The sequence below is a fragment of the Lissotriton vulgaris genome, chromosome 3_2 (genome assembly GCF_964263255.1).
Source record: "Lissotriton vulgaris chromosome 3_2, aLisVul1.2, whole genome shotgun sequence".
Taxonomy (NCBI): Eukaryota; Metazoa; Chordata; class Amphibia; order Caudata; family Salamandridae; genus Lissotriton; species Lissotriton vulgaris.
Genome location: NC_141690.1, coordinates 187,847,994 through 187,855,493, shown reverse-complemented (window position 1 = coordinate 187,855,493; position 7,500 = coordinate 187,847,994).

The following is a 7,500-nucleotide window of genomic DNA, read 5'->3' as shown; positions in this document are numbered from 1 at the left end:
TAATCTTCTCTCATAATTTTGGGAGGAAATATGTTAATTTTAATTTTTGCTGTTCAAATAGATCAAACGTGGCCCCGAGGTCATTGGAGCACTTTACATGAGTTTTAGATACTACAAATTATTTTCTTTAGGCACATGAAGTTGAGGTGCCCAGAATCTCGATGTTAGGTCGAGGCCAGGATTTGAAAATTGCTCCCCATAGTCTGCAGCTCTGTCGCTAGCCCACATCTACTACATTTATTCCAGGTTGTTTCCTGCTGTATATATGGCAGAAGCCTTTTTACTCACTTTATTTAACATAGGTGTTCCAAACCATGCATTTAAGTTTCAAGTTCCCCCATCACAAATTAGCTCATACCTGCAGGTATATTACAGACCGTGTTTACAGCAGTCACACGCTCTTCTTTGACATCAGGAACATGACGATGGAAGACATACAGGTCGGTTAAAAAAAAATCTACCTGTTATGGAAACATGGCTGCAGCTCTTTGAGGTGGAAGTATGGCTTAGCTTGGAAAGGTTTGTAATAAATCCGTGCTGAATTGATCAAAATTCAGAAAAATCAATAAATGACATCCTGGTTAACGGGGTCAAGCTAAGACTTTGTACCCCAAGCCACAAATGCAAAAAAAGAAAGTAAAAGACCATGAAATAGTGGACCGTTTGAAGATCCACAAAACCCTGTCATTTCAATGTAAATGCTGACAGAATTCTGAGAAGTACAGATGTTGCCTCGATATACTTTATAATAGTTTTCCTATGCCAAATTATAAACACAGGAGGTTGTAGAATTATCTTTTTAAATGTCCCTGTAATTGCATTACTATCCAGATAATTGCTCATAATCACTAATGCAATGATATGCAATTTGGAAACATCAAAGAGTATTAACACTGCCAACACCAAAACCCAAGGTGGAACATGGGATAAGCCCCACCCCCTTCATTTGAAGGGAAGCTTCATGTTACTTTGATTTCATCTACTGTTTTCTTATGACGTTTTGTATTGTGGGGACGAGCATGTGTATATACAAAATTTACAAGTAGGATTTCTGCATAATAATTTTCTGCTAAGCTCTATTCCAACAAAACGATTGTGTGGTTTATTATGAATGTATGGTTTTCATATGTACATTTAGCACAGTTTGTGATGATGAATAGGATTGCGGCACCACCGTTCACATTGAGTGGCTACATTATTTCTCTTATTACACCCAACAAAGACAAAAGGATGCACTATGATACAGGTTGGATGTACACGCATATTTGAAACATAGCTTTCAAAGATGAGTGGTGTTATAGAACAGCACTTTATCTTGAGATGCACATTTTTGTGCTTAACTTTAAAAAGGATAACATATTATTTTAGTGGTTTATGGATTAATTCATATTATGAATGTATATTTGTGTGACTGTCGCACCTCACAATGACGAAGGAACTATTGTCTTTTCTGATCACGCCTAATGATGATGAACTTCTGTGGTTTATCATGAAGTTATTCTTTTGTGTGTGGGACAGGCTCTTGTTTAATTCTGAATGAGCATTAGCAATCAAGCCCATTCATCAAACCTGTGTTCGCTGCACTATAACTTAAAATGAACTATTCATATTATACTTAAGCAATTAACTATATTGTTTATTTCTGTTTTATGAATGAGGAAAGGCTATACTAGCAGCACACATTGTTAACTTAGATTAATTATTCTTTGCTTATGAAGTATTTGGTATTTCTGTGTTTTTTTTGTTCCAAAGACTGCCATCCCTAGTGAGTCGCTTTTTCCCTTAGTTTTAGGAGTTTTGCCTGTTTCTTAAAGAATTTTATTTTTAAATGGATACTTAAAAACATGGTTTAACTGCTTTTCCATGTTTAGTTCTGCAATAAATTGTAGGGTTCAACCTTAGGCCCATCAATATGGGCAAGTGATCTTCGTACTTCGTACAATGCTTTGAAGGTTGATACAATTGAATATGCAATGAAACATGTGCTGTAAAATTCATCATTTTGGTCTGTTTTTTCCCAAAATTTTCTTGGGGGGCAACCCCCCCAAGGCCCCGTTTGCTGCGCTTGCTCGCTATGCCCGGGACGGGGGCTGGTCTGGGAAAAGTTGCCAGGGCTGCTTTCAGTTCCCAGTCCGGCCCTGGTCGCCTCTCCCCATGCCCCCTCCCCGAGGGCGCGGGGCCGGCGTTCTGCCTCGGCCGGCGCCTAGCAGCTGACTTAGAACTGGTGCAGACCAAGTTCAAGTTCAAGTTCCAACATTTGTATAGCGCACTACTCACCCAGAGGGTCTCAAGGCGCTTGAGGGAGGGAGGTGTTTACTTACCGAATATCCAAGTTTTTAGTTGTTTTCTGAAGGAGAGGTGGTTCTGTGTAAGGCGGAGGTGGGTGGGGAGAGAGTTCCAGGTCTTGGCCGCTAAGTAGGAGAAGGATCTTCCCCCCATGGTGGATCTGTGGATGCGCAGAATTGCGGCGAGGGCTTGATTGGATGATCGTAGTTGTCGGGAGGGGGTGTAGAAGGATAGACGCGTGTTGAAGCATTCGGGTCCTAGGTCGTAGAGTGCTTTGTGTGCGTGGGTGAGGAGACGAACGGGGAATCCGACTGTTTAATTAAAACAAAGCATCCCGAAGGCCCAAGGTGGGTGTTGACGCAATGTGATTTCTGCCCCGTGCTCTGAATGTCAAAGTGAAGAAACTCAAAGAAGCGCAGGTAAATGGCGGGAGTAACTATGACTCTCTTTGATACCCAAGAATGTACCGATTAGTGAACTTACAAAAATCAGTAACTGGCGTCCAATTACCATCGGTACTGCATTCATGAAGTTATTCACAAAAATATTAACTAGAAGACTCTCATTTTTTGTTGAATTGAATACGAGACAAAAAGGCTTCATGAAGGTGAGAGGTTGTCTCGAGAATCTGACTGATTAACAACTGTAAACCATGGCAATTTGAGAAAGAAAATATTATTATTATTTTTTTCTTTTTAAACCTTTATTATGAAGAAAAGGAGTACAGTTACAGACCTACAACCACGGAGGCTGGTCAGTAGCAATAAATACCAAAAGCACAATAATACACAGCTCATCAGCCGACAACCCGAGGGCCCGGCGGCGATAAAGCATGATATTATAGAGAGCCTGTGGCGACAGGAGAATAAGTAAAAGGTTTCACATTTTATTTTTTATAAACAAACACAAAAAAGTTTGAGGCGGAAACTATACATTGTAGTGGTTGTCTCATGCGGTAGGGGGAGCTAATTGATCAGGGAGCAATTCTATGAAGGATGAGAGATCTTGAGGAGGGAGGGGGGGCCGAGAGCAAACTAATAAATCATACACAATAGGAAGCAAATAACCTGAAACGCACAGTCAAGGGGACAGGGGAATGTCGGAAGCTTCTATAAAAGGGGGAGTGCAGATCTCTCCTCGGTACGAATTCCATTGACCCCATATCCTTCCCCACTTCTTGGGCCTACCACGGGAGACATATCCAATTTTTTCTCTGAACATGCACCAGTCCATATTTTCTTTCCAAGTTGAGACTAAAGGTGCCCTTTGAGACCCCCACAATTGGACAATGTCCCTTTTTGCGATCATGTTACAGAGGGTGGCCCATTGAGTCTGAGCAACACTGCAATCATTCGGCTCCCAGATGTTCAACAAACAGCGTCTGGCCTCAGGCAATAACTCAACACCCGTCACCTCTCCCATCACAGCATGCACTCCAGAAAACCACAACCTCCGGACATTCCCATATAATGTGAAGGAAGGTAGCAAGCATACCACAACCACGCCTACACAGCCCATCCACAGAATAACCCATACACATCAGTTGTGGACCCGTGACATAGACACGGTGCAAAGTCTTTAATTGCATCAGCCGGAGACGCGCCGGAATCGCGACCTCTTTGGGGGAGGATATCGCAGCCTGCCAGTCTTCATCGTCCAACACCAATCCATCGCCGGTCCAAGCCCCACGAAGCTGTACAAGGAGGTCCGAGTGGTCATTAATGAGCTTTTTGTAGATGAGAGATATGGTGCTATCAGGGACGTACCCGTCAAGCACCCTATCTTCCAGGGGGGAGGACTCCGGAATAGTAGTCCCGGCGGGAAAGACCGACTCAAGCGCGTGGTGGACCTGGATATATCGGAAGTATTCCCTATCACTCAAGTTATATTCCTGTTTTAGTTTATCGAAAGTCTTGGCTCTGTCCTTGACCCAGAGATCACCGACCTTACTGATACCAATGAGGTCCCATCTATCGAATCCCTTCGTCGTCCATAGACTGCCCAGTCTCTCCGCAGGGTACAAGGGGGTTGCTCTAGTTAGCTTGGCCGTCCACCCCGTGGCCGTAGTTGCACTACCCCAGACTCGTACCGCCACCCCGGTGGGGCCCGTCAGATTCTTCCTGGCGGCTCTGGAGTAGAGCGCCCTATTATAGTTGCCCCCGGGTAGCTGCCACCTATCCATCTCGAATGCGGGATTCGGAACAGGACCGTACATAGCATGGTTGACCGCACTCAATTGGGACGCCCAGTAATAGCGTTTGATATCAGGCAACGCTATACCACCATCATACCAGGGCAAAGTCAATTTTGGCAATGCTATGCGAGGTCGCCCGCCCCATACCATCTTCCTCTGGAGGCCCTCAATTTCGCGGAAATAACTGGCAGGCACCAGGTCAAGTGTATTTTGGATGGCATATAGGAATCGGGGGAGAGACATCATCTTAAAGAGGGCCGCTCTCCCCAAGGGGGACAACGGCAAGCCACACCACGCCGCGACATCCGATCTAAGCCGGGCAAGCGGAGGCAGCAAATTTCGCTCGTAGCGTACTTTGGGGTCCAACGATATGTAGATCCCCAAGTACTCCTGTTTCTCCTGTAAGAGGGTAGATACATGACTTGGCCCAATTGATGACCAAGCCAGAATTCTTTCCAAAGGAACTCAAAACGTCGAACAAGACTCCCAATGACTTACGAGGAGAGGTGAGGTACAACAATATATTGTCCGCGTACAACGATATACGATCCTCAAAGTCAGGGGACCATCGAATGCCCTTGAGTGAGGGTTCCCATAGGAGCCACGCGGCAAGGGGTTCAAGGGCAAGCGCAAAGAGCAGTTGCAACAAAGGACATCCCTGTCGCGTGCCGCGTCCGAGAACAAAGGGTTCGGAGGCCCTGCCGTAGACCACCACCTGGGCCAGCGGTTGCTCATATAGAAGCCTGACCCACCCGATGAAGTTAGGGCCAAAGCCAAATTTAGCAAGGGCCGTCCACAAATATGGCCATTCCACCGTGTCGAAGGCCATCGAGGCATCAAGTGAAACCAAGATGGTCGGCTCACCAAAAGACCCCACCCTTGCTAAGACGCCGTGAAGACGGCGAAGATTAAGCGCTGTGTTTCGATGGGGAATAAATCCAGATTGGTCCGGGTGTATCAAGTCGCTAACCACCGTTATCAGCCGATTCACCAAAAGCTTCGCTAGGATCTTGGGCTCTACATTCAAAAGCGAAATCGGCCGGTACGATGAACATTGTTCGCGGGGCTTTCCATCTTTATGGATGACCACAATGGACGCCAGTCTCTGATCCCGGGGAAGGGATCCGAGATCTCGCGATGCCGAAAACATCTGACGAAGATGCGGCGCCATTTTGTCTGGGCACAGCTTGTACAGCTCAACCGGAATGCCATTCGGGCCTGAGGCCTTCCCCAAGCGAAAGGAGCGGATAGCGAGCGCTATTTCATCGGCGGAAAATTCCGCCTCCATAAGCTCCTTGTCCGATTCCGACAGGCTAGGCAACGCAATATCCCGAAGCAACAAATGCGAGTCCTCCTCTGGCCTATCCGAGACCAGCGCGTAAACCTTCTGAAAGTGCTGGGCAAAGACCTCAACTATCTCAACCGGGTCCACTACTAGCGTTCCATCCACCTTTTCAACAACAGGCACCACCCGATTCAATCTATCTCTTTTGTCCAACCAAGCAATCAACTTTCCCGCTTTATCACCAACTTCTCCTCCAATGCAGTAATTTCCTTTTCCAGACCCACCACTTCCGCGTTCTTACGCTTCCTTTTGCTAGCAATCAAGGACAGAGTTTGACCTCGGATCACAGTCTTATAAGCCTCCCACAAGGAGATGGGGGAGGACACCGATCCCTCGTTCTCGGCAAAGTAATAGTCCATGCACTTAACCACCTCGGCACTAATTTTAGGGTTACGAAGGTGCCAGGGGTTAATCGGAGCAACCCGACCCCCGGTCCCCAACGATACGTCAATAGTTAGCCAGAGTGGGGAGTGGTCCGAGATCCCCCTAGCTAAATGCCTAATTTCCCTTACAGAGAGCATCTGCACCGCCGGTATAAGGATATAATCAAGCCTTGAGAGACTCCCATGAGCTCCCGAGTAAAAAGTATACTGTAACTGTCCGGGGTGCAGTTGCCTCCAACAATCCGCTAGACCCAGCGTTTCCAAAAAGTTGCCCAGCCATAGTTGAGATGTCGGGATAAGTCTGGGGGGGCTACGATCTTCATTACCACTGACAACCGAATTAAAGTCCCCACCCACAACCAATATGCCCTCAGGGAACCCCAGGACCACCCTACCCAAATCAGAAAATGTAGTGGACTGTAGGCCGGGCGGGACATACACAGATAAAATGGAGATCGTCTTCCCCTCCCAGCGGCCCGTAATAGCCGTATATCGGCCTCTATCATCCAGCACAGTGTCATCTATCTCCAGGGGGAGGGAGTTCCTAACTAGGACGCCCGCCCCCCTCGACCCAGTGGTGAATCCAGAGTGAGCCGCCAGGTGGTAGCCCCGTCTATTCAGTGCATGGCACGTGTTACCAATTAGATGCGTCTCCTGGAGTGAAACTATATCTGGGGAACAGCGCTTCAAGTATTGCAAAACTATCCCCCGCTTTATCCTATCGCCCGGACCATTGGCGTTCCAGCTCAGCACGCTCAGCCACCTATCCCCCATCCCAGAAATAAGAACAATGCACCCCCCCCCGCCAAGAAACAGGCACAAGAGATAAGATATGCAGCAAAACGCAGCCTCGAAACAAACAAAAAATTAAAGACCACCCCCAAAAGAATCCCCACAACACCCCCCCCCCCACCCTGCACCCCTGCGGTAGACCAAAAAGCCACCCCAACTTGCAGTGTGCCTGTCGTCCCATTGAACTAACCTACAAAAAGAGAGAAAAAAGCCCCAGAGGAGGAAGAGTCCCGATTCCCCCCACCCCTGGGTGAATCGAAAAGATCATTTGGGGGCCTCAGTATACCAAAACTATGTACACAAATTGGTCTCAATAAAGACAATAGTTTATTGTATCTCAGGGAGGCTCCAGACCGGTACATAGCACATTCATTCATTTATGAAGGAGAAAATATAAATGAAAAAATTGACAACATAATAAAAACACACAAACTCAACATTATGGATAGTTGCTATCTGAGCTATGAATTGAATTTGCCGGCAACATATGATTGGAGAAA